A 17010-nucleotide genomic window follows, 5' to 3' on the forward strand; every position below is an offset into this window, starting at 1 on the left:
TGCAAGTATTAAGAAATGTTCTAGCTCTGTGTTTAAGACAAAATTTTAATCTTTCTCTAAAGTCCATAGTTCATTGACCTTTACATTTTAGATTTTCTGTACTAATTGACACAGGAAAAGCAGGGACATTTAAACGAGTTTCATTTTAAGAACAGCTGGTATTTGAGAAGTAAGATGTATAAAATGGCTTTTTGAGACAATTATTATTTGCATTTAAAGTTCTTTTTCACTTTAAACAAAGCTTCTTTTATGCTTCCTATTAATACTCATCCTAGTGAGTAAACTGTTTGACTTCATGTATAAAATTTTACTTAGAATTCCAGAATTTCAGAGCAAGAATGGTGCTTGAAGATAATTTTACATTTGTGGAAGACAAAGAAAGATAAAAGTTAAATATTTTGTCACTTAATGGTAAGTCGTAGTAGGTGGTAGATTGGCCATAGGTAGATTCTGTTGCTTGCCACCCATGCCTGCTGGTGCTTCCTTGTAGGTGGAGAATATGAACACTGCCCCCATCTCCACCACATTTTCAGACTTGGTTATGCCACTTACTTGGACCAATGCAAGAGACAGTATGCCAGTTCTGAGCAGATGCTGAGCTGAGATGAATTCTGGCTTTTTTTTTTTTTTTTAACCATTAATACTTCTGAATCAAGATTTTCATCTGTCCTTTATTTTTTGATTTGTAGTGGCAAAGGTGGACTCACCAGGTCAGTTCTATGGCATTAAAGCCATACCCTGAGCTGCTGCTCCAGCTCTCCATGTGATTCTATGAGCTGTTAATATCATTTAATAAATCCCTGTTCCACTTTAACTAATGAAGATTCTGTTTTTTTTTTAATTAGGATATACTATTTCTACTCTGCAGACACATTTCACAAACACTTTTCTTTATGATGATATCCACTGTCCATTGCATGCTTTTTGATGAAATAAGAGACAGGCATATTTGACACCATCATGGCATGTTTAACACTTTATGTGATTTTTCTCCCAGTGATCAAGGAGACATAGGTTAAAAATTTTTTACTCAGGATAGGAGAGGGTACGAGGGAATAAGAGCTCTCATATTCTTCTATGGGAATGGAAATTGTGCTGAACATGTTTTGTATGAAATTTACCAGGACATTTTTAAACAGCCTTATTATTCTCTATACCATTTATCTCGTCCATCAATTCAATAACTGAAGTTTATTTTAAGGACAATTCAAAGATATATGTAAAGATACAGAAAAAGAATGTTCATAATAGCATTATTTATAATAATATTTGTAAAGAAAACTTGGAACTTAATGTCCTAAGAACTATAGGACAATTACATAGGCAGTATAAGAATACCAGAAGGAGGGCAGCGCCTGTGGCTCAAAGGAGTAGGGCGCCAGCAGCCCCATATGCCGGAGGTAGAGGGTTCAAACCCAGCCCCGGCCAAAAACTGCAAAAAAAAAAAAGAATACCAGAAGGAAAAGAAAGAGAGAAAGAAATAGAAACATATTTGAAGTCACAATGAATGAGAACTTTCCAAAATTAATGACAAACGTCAAGTCACAGATCTAGGAAGCTCAGAGAACACCAAGAAGGATAAATGAAACATCTAAATGTGATATATAGGTATATCATATTTAAGCTGCAAAAAGTCAAAGACAAAGAGAAAAAACTTCAGGTAGACTCATTGTCACAATCCACACCTGGTCACTGCATGTTGTGTCAGGTGGTTTCCTTTAGGGCTTGGTTGGTTGACCATCATGGGTATTATAACCACAATCTTACCAGGCCTCCTTTACCTCTAAGAGATCACCTTCCCTTCTACTGTTGCCTAGTTCTGTGGTCTGTAGCCTATTCACAGTGCAAAGAGAGTGGGGTTTGCAGCCAGCTGCATCTAGATTTAAATCTCCACCCTACTGCTCACCAGCAGTGGGCAAGCTACTGTCTAAGTGACTGTCTTCACCTGATAAATGAGGATAATACCAGCTCATAGAACTGATGTGACAGAGCCAGTTACCAGCAAATGGGAGCTGAATGCTCACTGCCATTCTTCCGACTTGCCCCCTGAGTTGTCTGCGTTGGTTCAAGGGGGTCTGGTTTTCTCTGCAGGACCTTCCCTCTGCCGGTCCAGAATCTCACTCTCTATCCATAGTTTCTACTTTCTCATGGACCTTTCTTCTTCCCTCATGTTGTGGATGTTTTGGGGTCCCCTTACTTTGCTTATGGATTCTATTTGTTCCACCCCCACGAATTCTGGGATGGTGACTGACCTCCTCACTGCCCCTGCTTGACTTAGATTTGTTCTCTACTTCTCAGATCCCTCCACAGCTGGCTTTGTAACCTTGGCAAGGTCATAAAAGTCCTGCATTGTACCAATGCCTCCTTACAGCATGTGCACATCAGACTGAAACATAATGATTTGGGGGAGGGACGAGATGGCCTTTGCCTCACTAATGTCATAAAATTTAAAGCAATGAGTAGAGCACCCTGCAAAAACCATTATTTTTCTTCTCTTGAAAAGACATCACAGTCAAAAAGAGTAAGGCAAAAATATACAGTTCAAAGCACTTAGAAGCTGAATTACCTCTAACGAGGGTACTTTTAATTTTGCATGTCAATGGCTCTTTTATAGATTTTGTGCTTTTGAATGAATTTGTTCAGTAGGAATTTAGGGAAGCCTAGCTACATGGAGAATTAATTATGCATATATAAACATTTGAGGTGAATATCTTTATTATCTTAGTATGGCCGTTATTTTCCGACAGCAATACATGTTCATTATAGAAAAATCTAGAAAATACAAAACTCTTTAAAGAAAAATATCACTCAGAAATAGTCCTAATATTTTAATGTAGTGCTTTGTCATTTATTTTTCTTTACAAAATTTGTATCATATTTCATCTACAGTTTTATATCCTACTTCTTGCACTTACCAGTATCTACTGAGTGTTTTACTACGTCCTTAAACACCTCCAACACATTGTTTCAATGACTGCTTATCAATCCATCGAGTGAGTGTGTTATGATTTATTCAGCCAACACTTGTTGGGCATTTCTGAATCCTATTACAGATAATACCTCAACGTACATATCTGACCCTCCGTGTTTGAGTACTTATCCAATTATACTCTTAATATAGATTGCTCCGGCTGTTCTGGGAGTTCTGGCTACTGTGTGTTTTTCTACCTTCAAGGTCAACTACAGTGGTGCTAAATGGCCAAAGATGCTTCGAGTGCATTATTCCCTCTGGTGGGACAGTGTTATTATGTTCTGGGAAGGGATTATTCCCTATGGTTTCAGCTACTTGGCACATAGGAGATGGTAAACAGGATGCAGGCAGCTCGCTGGCTGATTATGAATGAGCTGCTTTCTGTGCCTGTGTTGGCTCTTGTAGGCTGTGGCCACGTGTCATGCCTTTGTGGACAAGTAATTCCTTTTCCAGAGTGGGTGCTTTCTGGTAAGGCCAGCATCTGTGGAAAGTGCTGCAGAAATGAAAATCCCCACACCCAGGGTTCTGCTTGATGTGAATGGCACCCACTGCCAGGCTGGAGTCTAGGGCTGGCTGGGTGAGCACTGGTGATGCTGCGTGAGCCAGAGTGTGTTTGGGGGTGTGGCTGTGTATGTGCACGAGAGAGCAAAGGTAAACATGCAATCTTCCCTCTTTTCTGAGATGATTTCCCTTTGTTATGGCAGCTTGGGCTGGTGGGTTTGGTTTCTGGAAAGGGCTCTCTTGTTGCCTGTAGGTGGACACCTTCTCAGTGTATCCTCACCTGGCCTTTGCTTCATCCTCGTTTGGAGAGAGAGAGGGAGAGAGAGACAGAAATCACTCCCTCTTCTTGTAAGGTTACCAATCCCATTGGATTAGGGGCCTACACTTACGACCTCATTTAACCTTAGTTATCTCATAACGACCCTTTCTCCAAATACAGCCCACTGTGAAGCAGGGTGTCAACATACACATTTTGGTGGGTGGGACACTAACGTTCAGTCCATACATCCTGACATCTTGCTCTATGTTTTCCCCTATAGCATTTATCTTTTAAAATGTTAGGTGAATTTTTTTTTACTAAGTTGATACTTATTTGTCTTCTACCACTAGAATATAAGCTGTGTGAGGGCAAGGACCTTTGTCTGTTATTCAATGATGTCTCCCAGGAACCTGGAAGGACAGCTGCATGTAGCAAGTGCAGGAGGAGGGAATGGGGTCAGCAACGGAGATGCGTGTGAGAGGAAGAGAAAGGGAGAGAAGGAACTGCTGGTAATGTACAGAAATCCCAGGAAATACTGGATATCTAGGAAGGGATATTGAGAGTGATCCTATCCAGAACTGTTAATACCTTGTCCAACAACATATGGATCTTAATTTGACTGGGCACAGTGCAGCGAGACCCTCCACATTTTGGTTCAAACTTATATCTCTTTGAGTTTTTACACAGGCAGTGGTGTCTGGTTAGGCTACTACAACAAAATACCACAGACTAGGTGGCTTAAGTAACAGAAAGTATCTTATAGTTCTGGAGTTTGGAAGCCCAAGATCAGGGTGCCAGAACAGGTGGTTTCTGGTGAGAGCTCTCTTACTGGCTCATAGGCAGCGACCTTCTCACTATGTCTTCACATGGCAGAGGGAGAGCTCCAGTGTTTCCTCCTCTACTTATAAGGGCTCTAAGTCCATCATGAGGGACCCATCTTTATGACCTCATCTAAACCTAATTATCTCCAAGGGGCCCATCTCCAAATACCATCACATTTGGTTTTAGAGCTATGATACATGTATTTTGGGGGGGGGCACAGTTAAGTCTATAGCAGATGGTAGAGCAGGGGATCAGGACACTCAAGATCCAGACTTACGGGATGTCATGGTTGGGAGTGGAATGGAATGCTGTTCACATAGACAGTTACTCTTCATCCCAGAGCTCAGCATCACAGGATACCCGTACTGGTCAAAGCCTGTCTGGGAGGTTGTTGAACTCATCACTATTCCAGATCTTGTGGCATGGTAGTCACTAACATGATTAGTGAATTAGGTCTAATTTCACAGAAATCATATATTTCATAATTTTAAATGATTAGATTGGATCTCTTATTTTTTTTTTGTTTAATTTGCATATTTCTTGGCATTACCAGACCCCACTCCAGGAAGCCAGACGCACAGAGTCCTGGATCCCTGCAGCAGGGTTCCCCTGCCCCATTTCTGCAATAAACTCTTAGGCCTTTGCAGTTGTCTGAGCTGCCCCCAAGGCTGTGAGCTGCTGAGTCTTCTGGCTCATCATTTCCAAACGGCCTGTTTCATGGTGTGTTTCTCCTGGAGAGCTGGCTGGATTTTCTTCATCTGCTTGGTTAGGAAGTCTATCTTCCTCTTGAAGAAGTCCTTGGCATCCTCATTCTCTACATAGTAGCCAGTTGCCACGTCAATTGAGCACATGTTCCACATCATGTAGCTTCCCAGGGACATACATAGAACTTGTCAGTGGGATGGGTAATTCTTTCCCTTTGTCGCTCTTGTTCAGCATGTTCAGACAATCCTTGGCTTCCATATACTTGGTCTGTACCACCTTGAGCTGGGCAATGGACACGGACAAGAACTCCACTTCCTGGTCCAGCTGATTCTTAAGTATTTCTAGCTGGGGCAGATGCAGCTCTGTGATGTTAATCAATTGTGCCATGTTGGGAAGGAGGCTTATTCTTTTTATTTATAAAAAATGCTGGGGCTCCTAGGGAGGGGTGAAGTGCAGGACCTAAGAAGCAGGTATCACATGATTTAAAAGCTTACTTTAATCTCAAATTCCTGGGCTCAACCAATCTTCCTGACTCAGCCTCCCAAGTAGCTAGGCATGCCACAACCCCCACACCTGGCCTTAAAAAATATTTTAATACTTATAGAAGAGAAATTATCCCTTAATAATATCTTAGCTTTGCTCATAAAATTTTTCAGGTGAATTTTAGAATTATTTTCTCAAGTTTCAGAGAAAACAAATACAGATTTCAATTAGAATGGTGTTAAACCTGTATATGATTTCGTAAAGCATTGACATTTTTACACTATTGAGTTGTTTCATTCAGGAATGTGGTAGATTTCTCTAGTACTTTTATCTCATTTATGTTTCTCAATAAAGTTTTGTGGTTTTCTTCATATCCTCCCCTTTTTGTAACTGTTCTTAAGTGTATTATAGTTTTTGCTATTATCATGAATGAAAGAGATTTCCATTACGTATTCTAATGTTGAGTTGCTGTTGTATTGGAAAGTATTGATATTTGTATATTTTTCTTATTACACTGTCTTGTTAGTGATAATCTTTTGTATATTTTTTGATTTTTCTGCCACATTATCCATATATAATGATAGCTTTGCAGCCCCCTTTCTAGTGATTATGACTTTCATTTCTGTTTCTTGCCCTGATCTTGACCTTTAGTATATTACATAATGGTAGTAAAAGGAGCATGTTTGTCTTTGTCCTGATTTTATGGGAATGTCTGCAGACTGTCCTCCTTGGCCTGTCTGCCCTCAGATTTGCTTCTTGCCTTTCCCGGCCTTGTTGTACTACAGGCTGCATGTCACAAGCCTCCAGTGTCAGCTGGCTTCCGGCTGAGTGCAGCCAATGGGATGTTCTGGCAAGAGATTGGTGAATAGTAGCAAGGGAGAAGCCAGGGTATTCCTCCCCTGTTCTTTGCCACAGGTAGTAACTCCAGCAGCAGTTGCATCCAATTCATGGTTCCAGGTCTGGCCAGGCAGGTGTCTCATTGGCTCCTGTTTCTGTTGGGTGAACGGGTCTCAGGAAATACTTCTTCCTTTTTTTTTGTTCCCCCAGCTAGACTGTTCTTAGTCCCCAGCAAGAGGGTCTTTGTCCTAGATCCTATTTTAGATGATTCTGCATATTACAAGCACACACAAAAAACTGTATCAAAGAACTCACAGTTGCCTCTATGTTTTGGGATTCTGCATCAGACCTGGCACAGCACGGCCTATGACCCTAAACATCTGCTCTTCTGGTTAACACAGAACAGGCCTCCTGGAAATGCTTCGAGACACCTCTTGCCCTGTGTTCTTAGAACAAAAGACAACTGTATCTGAATGCTGTTAGGTTTTGTGGGTTGCATTGCTGTTGGTGCATTGGGGATAGATAGTGCTTTGTAGTTCTGAGAGAATCTGAGGGTAGAAGCACTGAGATGCAAGAGAAGACAAGGTGATGAACTTGGTGGTCTCTTCTTTCAGACAGCATCCTGTGATGGATTTTTTGAATAAGGAAGTATCATTTCCCAGAAAGAATGAACATACATTTTCTTCCTCTCCTCTCCTCTCTTCCCCTCCCTTTCCTTTCCTTTCTTTCATTACATTTCACAGTTCTGAAGTTCTGAAGTTAATACAAAAATTAGAATAGTAGTTTGTAACAGTTGTACATAGTAACTGAAGAATGTTTTGCAATATTAGGCATTTAATGTTGCTCTTAATTATATGTCTAGACCTAGTCTGAATTTTAGCCTTAAATCCAGAAATGTGCTAATACCATGACACCTGGTTCAAATGTGTTACTAGAGGTGGGGCCTAAACTTGAGCTAATAGTCCTAAAATTCTTTGGAGAAATTAAAAGATTACAGGTATTTAGATACAGCTTGAATCTATCACCGATGAAACACATTTGAATGTGAACTTATAGCTACTTTAAGACTCATGATAAAAATGCTTACTAAAAAATGCTGCTTAGGACATAAAATTTAATTTAGATAAAATATAAGATGTGCTAAGAGAGTTAACTACAATGGAAAATGCTCAAATACAGAGCAAAGTGTGTGGTCTTTGGTGGAAAGGGAAACAAATGTTGGATTTGTGACACCTACAATTCTTTGAATATGAACTACTGCTTGCTATTAATAATGTAAACAAAATGGGTAGAAGGTCCCCAAAGCATCTTCTTTACAAGGTTTCTAGCTTAGCTTCCTTCTGAGAATTTTTTATATATACGTCAAATAAAATTCAAAGGATTAACTTGAAACAAAATAACGTAAACAAATCCCATCTAAGTTTGGCAATTACTCACTTAAAGGAATGCAAATAAGATATTTTTATATGTTAAAGAAAATGGCTTTTCTAAATAGAAGTAAGCTACGCATAAAATCAAAGTGATATTCCAGTAAAAAAATAAGGAAATTAGAACAAGGAAATGATAATGTTTTTATGACTTTAAAAGAGAAGATTCATTATTCCAAAGTAATATCTAGACAAACTATTTTCCAATTTGAGCAAGTTAAGCAATGTACTTTGATTTTTGATTTTCTTTCTTTCTTTTTTTTTTTTTTTTATTAAATCATAGCTGTGTACATTGATATAATCATGGGGCATCATTCACTTGCTTCACAGACCGTTTACCAAGTTTCACATATACCCTTGTAAGATGCACCGCTGGTGTAATCCCACCAATCGATTTTTGATTTTCTTTATCCTAACATTGGAATATTTGAAATAAGAACTTAGTCAATATTGTATGTATCTAGATATTAACAAGTGGTAAAAATCATGGTATGTACCATGATTTACATGATAAAAATAAAATATAGTATTTTTCTACACTAACAACTTTTCATGTGTGATTGTTGTAATGCCTGAACATAACAAGTGAAATTCCAAAATGAGTATTGCTTTAAGAAGTTTACCAACATTTCCAACTGAAAGCAATTTATTGCTTCAGTAGAGAGGAATTTCTCCAAATTGAAATTAATTAAATAAACTATTTGAAAACTACAATGAATTAAAAAGTTGTCCAAAACATTTCACATTACCTTCAATAGAATTTCAGTTATCTGAAAATCTTGATTATAACAATAGAATTAATTTTTATGAAATAAACATCAAAAATTAAGTCTTCTGAAATATGCATCATAAATTACGAATTACGAATGCCTTCTGAACATCTCCGGTTCATTAACACATAAGCAATAAGAAACAATGTGGTTGCTATTTTGCCAACTTTTGTTCACATAAGAAATATAACTTTACATATATTTGAAAATCCTATCATAAGGTATTTGTAAGGTGAAGGAGAAAGCATAGTTTTATTTAACAAGTTGTGAGTGCACGGGCCTTTATTTGTATGTTTGCCCTGGGATCTTTGAATGCTAGGGGCAGGCCTGCCTTCCAATGGTGTTAGTGGCTTCCTGCTATCAACTTCTCGTTGCCTGCTTAGCTTCTTGGTTCTTCCATCACCCTTTCATTTTGAATAATTAAGTAAATACATGTATATTTTTGTATATTTTCTTATGTCCCCTTCTTTTCTGCGTGAAGAGTAGAGTTATGGTTAAATGCTGCCTCCTCCAACAAATACGTTGAAGTCCTAACTTCCAGTACCTCAGAATGTGATCCTATTTAAAAATAGTGTAATTGGGAGGCGGAGCAAGATGGCAGCCAAGTAACAGCTTCTTTGCATCTGGGCACTGTGAGTCTGGGGAGATAGGACTCCAGGCATCTCTGGCTGGTGGGATTTGCCTATCATCACCCCTGAGAGGATACAGGGAGTCAGCGAGAGACTTCTGGACCCCAAGAGGAGGACTAAAACAGTGGAAAACCGGCAAGTGGTCGCGTGTGTTCAATCCATCTAAACCCGTCCGCAACTGTAAGTTCAGTAGCAGTGAGACTGCAAACCAGAAAGGCCTTACCTGTGAACTGTTTTGGTGTCTTTGGACTTGGCACTCAGCTGAACTGCCTTGGGGAGAGCCTAAGCGGGAGTGCAGAGAACTTTGGCCTTTGTCTAGGGCCCCAGTCTGAGCCGCTGAGCCAGACGAGCTAATAGTGTTTGGCTCTGGGTCACAGGCAGCCATTGTGAGTGATCTGCCCCGGCAAGCTCTGCCCTCAGGGTCGCAGAGCTAGAATTGGGTGGGAGCTGGTAACCCAGCAACCAAGTAGCCTAAGGGTGGGGTCTGAGCCGCCTTGCAGCCCTAACCCTCGGGGGCAGAGGGAGACCAGTTTTGGCACACAGGGTAAGTGGATAGCCACTTCAGCAGTGATTCCAGTGACAAGCACTTCCCTGGGAAAGCTTCTGCTCAGCAAGTGAACACGTTCAAAGTGCCTTTTAAGTGGGATGAAGAGAGATTTAGGGTGTCTACCTGCTGGGGTTTGAGAAACTAGCAGCCTCCAGTCGTATCAGAACTGTGATTAACATCTCATACCCCAGAAGACCACGTGTTGCCCAGACAATATTCAATAACATATACACACTGTTTTGTTTTTGGTTGTGTGTTTTTTTTTTTTTTTGGTTTGGTTGTTTTTTTTGTTTATTTTGATGTTGTGGATTCTCGTTTTGTTTTTTAAGTTCAACCTTTTCCATACAGATCCTTTTTCTTTCTCAATTTTTCTAGTTTAATTATAATTTCCCATTGCTGCCTATTTCAATAATTAGAACTTCATTTTTGTTAGTGTTTCTACTGCTATTATTTGGTTTTTCCAGCCAATTTTATCCCGTAAAGGTTTCTGTTTGCTTGTTTTGGTTTGATTTATAGCATTTTTGTCTTTCCTCTCTACTCGGTGGAGGTGGGGCACTGTGTCTGATCAAGTTAGCAAAGAGCTGCTGACCTCAAGGGAACCACCCAACTGGGCACCCCCAGAAGGTGTTTATTTTTTAAGGTTGTATCAAAGTACCCTACTGTACACCTATATTGCTCTGTCTCCCTCTATCTGTGCCTCTCTTCTTTTTGTCAATATTCCTTTTACCCATCCCCTCTCCTTTCTCTAATTTTCTTTTTTTTTTTCCTTATCACTTGGTCCTCCTTTCTTTCATCCCTTTTTTGCTCTTCAACCTTCTCACCCTTCTGGTCCTGTAACCCTTAGTCCACAGGCACGAGAACTTAAAGAGCAAGAGGAAGTGAAAGGAAAATTAGGGCAAGGAAACAGATAAAAGAAATCACTCATGAGGAAGAATCAGCAGAAAACTCCAGGCAACATGAAGAACCAGTCCAGAACAACCCCACCAAGGGACCATGAGGTAGCTACTGCAGAGGATTCCACCTATACAGAAATGTTAGGAATGACAGAAAGGGAATTTAGAATACACATGTTGAAAACAATGAAAGAAATGATGGAAACAATGAAGGAAACTGCTAATAAAGTGGAAATTAACCAAAAGGAAATTCAAAAACAGAATCAAATAAGACATGAACGATATGAAGAATATAAAAAGGATATAGCAGAGCTGAAGGAAATGAAACAGTCAATCAGGGAACTTAAAGACACAATGGAAAGTATCAGCAACAGGTTAGACCATGCAGAAGAAAGAATTTCAGAGGTAGAAGACAAAGTTTTTGAGATAACTCAGATAGTAAAAGAGGCAGAAAAGAAGAGAGAGAAAGCAGAATGTTCACTGTCAGAATTATGGGACTTTATGAAGCGTTCCAACATACGAGTTATAGGAATTCCAGAAGGGGAAGAAGAATGCCCCAGAGGAATGGAAGCCATACTAGAGAATATTATAAAAGAAAATTTCCCAAATATCACCAAAGATTCTGACACACTGCTTTCAGAGGGCTATCGGACCCCAGGTCACCTCAACTCTAACCGAGCTTCTCCAAGACACATTGTGATGAACCTGTCCAAAGTCAAGACAAAAGAAAAGATTCTGCAAGCTGCCAGGAGTAAGCGCCAGTTGACCTACAGGGGCAAATCCATCAGAGTGACCGCAGACTTCTCTAATGAAACTTTCCAAGCAAGAAGACAATGGTCATCTACCTTTAATCTACTTAAACAGAACAATTTCCAGCCCAGAATTCTGTACCCTACTAAGCTAAGCTTCAAAATTGATGGAGAAATCAAATCATTTACGGATATACAAACATTGAGGAAATTCGCCACAACAAGACCAGCTCTACAGGAAATACTTCAACCTGTTCTGCACACTGACCACCACAATGGATCAGCAGCAAAGTAAGAACTCAGAAATTAAAGGACAGGACCAAACCTCCACACCGATGCAAAAGATAAAACTAAGCAATGGACTCTCACCAAATAAGACGAATAGAATACTACCACACTTATCAATTATCTCAATAAATGTTAATGGCTTGAATTCCCCACTGAAGAGACATAGATTGGTTGACTGGATTAAAAAACACAAGCCATCCATTTGCTGTCTGCAAGAAACACACCTGGCTTCAAAAGACAAATTAAAGCTCCGAGTCAAGGGTTGGAAGACAACTTTTCAGGCAAATGGAATTCAGAAGAAAAGAGGAGTTGCAATCTTATTTTCAGATACATGTGGATTTAAAGCAACTAAAGTCAAAAAAGACAAAGATGGTCACTTTATATTGGTCAAGGGAAAAATACAACAAGAAGACATTTCAATTCTAAATATCTATGCACCCAATTTAAATGCTCCCAGATTCTTGAAACAGACCTTACTCAGTCTGAGCAATACGATATCTGATAATACCATAATAACAGGGGACCTTAACACTCCTCTTACTAGAGCTGGACAGATCCTCTAAACAGAAATTAAACAAGGATATAAGAGACTTAAATGAGACCCTGGAACAACTGTGCTTGATAGACGCATATAGAACACTCCATCCCAAAGATAAAGAATATACATTCTTCTCATCACCCCATGGAACATTCTCCAAAATTGATCATATCCTGGGAAACAAAAAAAATATCAACAGAATCAAAAGAATTGAAATTTTACCTTGTATCTTCTCAGACCATAAGGCACTAAAGGTGGAACTCAACTCAAACAAAAACGCTCCACCCAACACAAAGGCATGGAAATTAAACAATCTTCTGTTGAATAACAGATGGGTGAAGGAAGAAATAAAACAGGAAATAATTAACTTCCTTGAGCATAACAACAATGAAGACACAAGCTACCAAAACCTGTGGGATACTGCAAAAGCAGTTTTGAGAGGAAAATTCATCGCTTTGGATGCCTACATTCGAAAAACAGAAAGAGAGCACATCAACAATCTCACAAGCCATCTTATGGAATTGGAAAAAGAAGAACAATCTAAGCCTAACCTCAGTAGAAGAAAAGAAATATCCAAAATCAAATCAGAGATCAATGAAATTGAAAACAAAAGAATCATTCAGAAAATTAATGAAACAAGGAGTTGGTTTTTTGAAAAAATAAATAAAATAGATAAACCATTGGCCAGACTAACGAGGAATAGAAAAGTAAAATCTCTAGTAACCTCAATCAGAAATGATAAAGGGGAAATAACAACTGATCCCACAGAGATCCAAGAGATCATCTCTGAATACTAGCAGAAACTCTATGCCCAGAAATTTGACAATGTGAAAGAAATGGATCAATATTTGGAATCACACCCTCTCCCTAGACTCAGCCAGGAAGAAATAGACCTCCTGAACAGACCAATTTCAAGCACTGAGATCAAAGAAACAATAAAAAATCTTCCAACCAAAAAATACCCTGGTCCAGATGGCTTCACTCCAGAATTCTATCAAACCTTCAAGGAAGAGCTGATTCCTGTACTGCAGAAATTATTCCAAAAAATTGAGGAAGAAGGAATCTTCCCCAACACATTCTATGAAGCAAACATCACCCTGATACCAAAACCAGGAAAAGACCCAAACAAAAAGGAGAATTTCAGACCAATCTCACTCATGAACATAGACGCAAAAATTCTCAACAAAATCCTAGCCAATAGATTACAGCTTATCATCAAAAAAGTCATTCATCATGATCAAGTAGGCTTCATCCCAGGGATGCAAGGCTGGTTTAACATACGCAAGTCTATAAACGTTATCCACCATATTAACAGAGGCAAAAATAAAGATCACATGATCCTCTCAATAGATGCAGAAAAAGCATTTGATAAAATCCAGCATCCTTTTCTAATTAGAACACTGAAGAATATAGGCATAGGTGGCACATTTCTAAAACTGATTGAAGCTATCTATGACAAACCCACAGCCAATATTTTACTGAATGGAGTATAACTGAAAGCTTTTCCTCTTAGAACTGGAACCAGACAAGGTTGTCCTCTGTCACCTTTACTATTCAACATAGTGCTGGACGTTCTAGCCAATACAATTAGGCAAGACAAGGAAATAAAGGGAATCCAAATGGGAGCAGAGGAGGTCAAACTCTCCCTCTTTGCTGACGACATGATCTTATACTTAGAGAACCCCAAAGACTCAACCACAAGACTCCTAGAAGTCATAAAAAAATACAGTAATGTTTCAGGATATAAAATCAATGTCCACAAGTCAGTAGCCTTTGTGTACACCAATAACAGTCAAGATGAGAAGCTAATTAAGGACACAACTCCCTTCACCATAGTCTCAAAGAAAATGCAATACCTAGGAATATACCTAACGAAGGAGGTGAAGGACCTCTATAAAGAAAACTATGAAATCCTCAGAAAGGAAATAGCAGAGGATATTAACAAATGGAAGAACATACCGTGCTCATGGATGGGAAGAATCAACATTGTTAAAATGTCTATACTTCCCAAAGCAATCTACCTATTCAATGCCATTCCTATCAAAATACCAACATCGTACTTTCAAGATTTGGAAAAAATGATTCTGCGTTTCGTATGGTACCAGAAAAAACCCCGTATAGCTAAGGCAGTTCTCTGTAACAAAAATAAAGCTGAGGGCATCAGCATACCAGATTTTAGTCTGTACTACAAAGCCATAGTGCTCAAGACAGCATGGTACTGGCACAAAAACAGAGACATAGACACTTGGAATCAAATTGAAAACCAAGAAATGAAACTAACATTTTACAACCACCTAATCTTTGATAAACCAAACAAGAACATACCTTGGGGGAAAGACTCCCTATTCAATAAATGGTGTTGGGAGAACTGGATGTCTACATGTAAAAGACTGAAACTGGACCCACACCTTTCCACACTCACAAAAATTGATTCAAGATGGATAAAGGACTTAAACTTAAGGCATGAAACAATAAAAGTCCTCCAAGAAAGCATAGGAAAAACACTGGAAGATATTGGCCTGGGGAAAGACTTCATGAAGAAGACTGCCATGGCAATTGCAACAACAACAAAAATAAACAAATGGGACTTCATTAAACTGAAAAGCTTCTGTACAGCTAAGGAGACAATAACCAAAGCAAAGAGACAACCTACACAATGGGAAAGGATATTTGCATATTTTCAATCAGACAAAAGCTTGATAACTAGGATCTATAGAGAACTCAAATTAATCCACATGAAAAAAGCCAACAATCCCACATATCAATGGGCAAGAGACATGAATAGAACTTTCTCTAAAGACGACAGACGAATGGCTAACAAACACATGAAAAAATGTTCATCATCTCTATATATTAGAGAAATGCAAATCAAAACAACCCTGAGATATCATCTAACCCCAGTGAGAATGGCCCACATCACAAAATCTCAAAACTGCAGATGCTGGCGTGGATGTGGAGAGAAGGGAACACTTTTACACTGCTGGTGGGACTGCAAACTAGTACAACCTTTCTGGAAGGAAGTCTGGAGAAACCTCAAAGCACTCATCCTAGACCTCCCATTTGATCCTGCAATCCCATTACTGGGCATCTACCCAGAAGGAAAAAAATCCTTTTATCATAAGGACACTTGTACTAGACTGTTTATTGCAGCTCAATTTACAATCGCCAAAATGTGGAAACAGCCTAAATGCCCACCAACCCAGGAATGGATTAACAAACTGTGGTATATGTATACCATGGAATACTATTCAGCCATTAAAAAAAATGGAGACTTTACATCCTTCGTATTAACCTGGATGGACGTGGAAGGCATTATTCTTAGTAAAGCATCACAAGAATGGAGAAACATGAATCCTATATACTCAATTTTGATATGAGGACAATTAATGACAATTATGGTTATGGGGGGGAAACAGAAAGAGGGAAGGAGGGAGGGGGGTTGGGCCTTGGTGTGTTTCACACTTTATGGGGGCAAGACATGATTGCAAGAGGGACTTTACCTAACAATTGCAATCAGTGTAACCTGGCTTATTGTACCCTCAATGAATCCCCAACAATAAAAGAAAAAAATAGTGTAATTGTAGATGTAATTAGTTAAGATGAGGTCATATTGGAGTATGGTGGGCCCGTAGTCCAATATGACTGGTATCCTAATAAGAAGAGGAGAATTTGGAGATAGGGACGTACAGAAGGAAGATGATGTGAAGGCGCACAAGAAGACTGTCATGTGATAACACAGGCAGAGATTGGAGAGAAGCATCTCTAAATCAAGAAATGTCTAGAATTGCCAGCAAATTCTGGATACTGGTGAGATAAGGAAGATTTCTCCATTACAGGCTTCACAGGGGCACTGCTTTTTTCCTTTTCATTTTAATAGATCTAAGGGATACAAGTTGAATTCTGTGATATGTATATATTGTATAGTGGTGAAGTCTGAGCTTTGGGTTTAGTCATCACCCAAACAGTGTACCTGGTACCTCATAGGCACCTTTTTATTCCTTACTCCCTCCTACTTTTCTTTTTTATGAGTCTCCAATGTTTATTATACTGCTCTGTGTACTCTTGTGTGGCCATAGTTTAATTCCCACTTGTGAGAACATACGGCATTCATTTTTCTGTTTCTAAGTTACATCAGTTAGGATGATGGCCTCCAGTTCCATCCAAGTTACTGTAAAAGACATTATTTCATTCTTTTTTATTTCTGAGTGGTACTCCATGGTATGTATGTGTGTATTTACATATATATGCCACATTTTCTTTATCTGCTTACTGATTTTGATGAGCACTTAGGTTGGTTGCAAAGATACTTGATATGATTTTGACTTTCTTAGAATTTTTTAAAGGCTTGTGTCTAACATGTGGTCTAGTTTTTTTTTTTTTTTTGAGTTAAGTCTTACTTTGTCACCCTTGGTAGAGTGCTGTGGTGTCATAGCTTGCAGAAAACTCAAACTCTTGGGCTCAAGTGATCCTGTTGCCTCAGCCTCCTGAGTAGCTGGGACTACGGGTGCCTGCCACCACACCTGGCTATTTTTAGAGACAGGGTCTCGATCTTGCTCAGGTTGGTCTTGAACTCCTGAGTTCAGGTGATCTA

General features: G+C 39.1%; 1 pseudogene; it reads right to left on the reverse strand.

Annotated features, from left to right (window-relative positions):
- Positions 1 to 5186: 5186 nt before the first annotated feature.
- On the reverse strand, positions 5187 to 5648 carry LOC128560341 (prefoldin subunit 5-like; annotated as a pseudogene).
- Positions 5649 to 17010: the final 11362 nt, after the last annotated feature.

Source organism: Nycticebus coucang, chromosome 11 (assembly GCF_027406575.1).
Source record: "Nycticebus coucang isolate mNycCou1 chromosome 11, mNycCou1.pri, whole genome shotgun sequence".
NCBI lineage: Eukaryota > Metazoa > Chordata > Mammalia > Primates > Lorisidae > Nycticebus > Nycticebus coucang.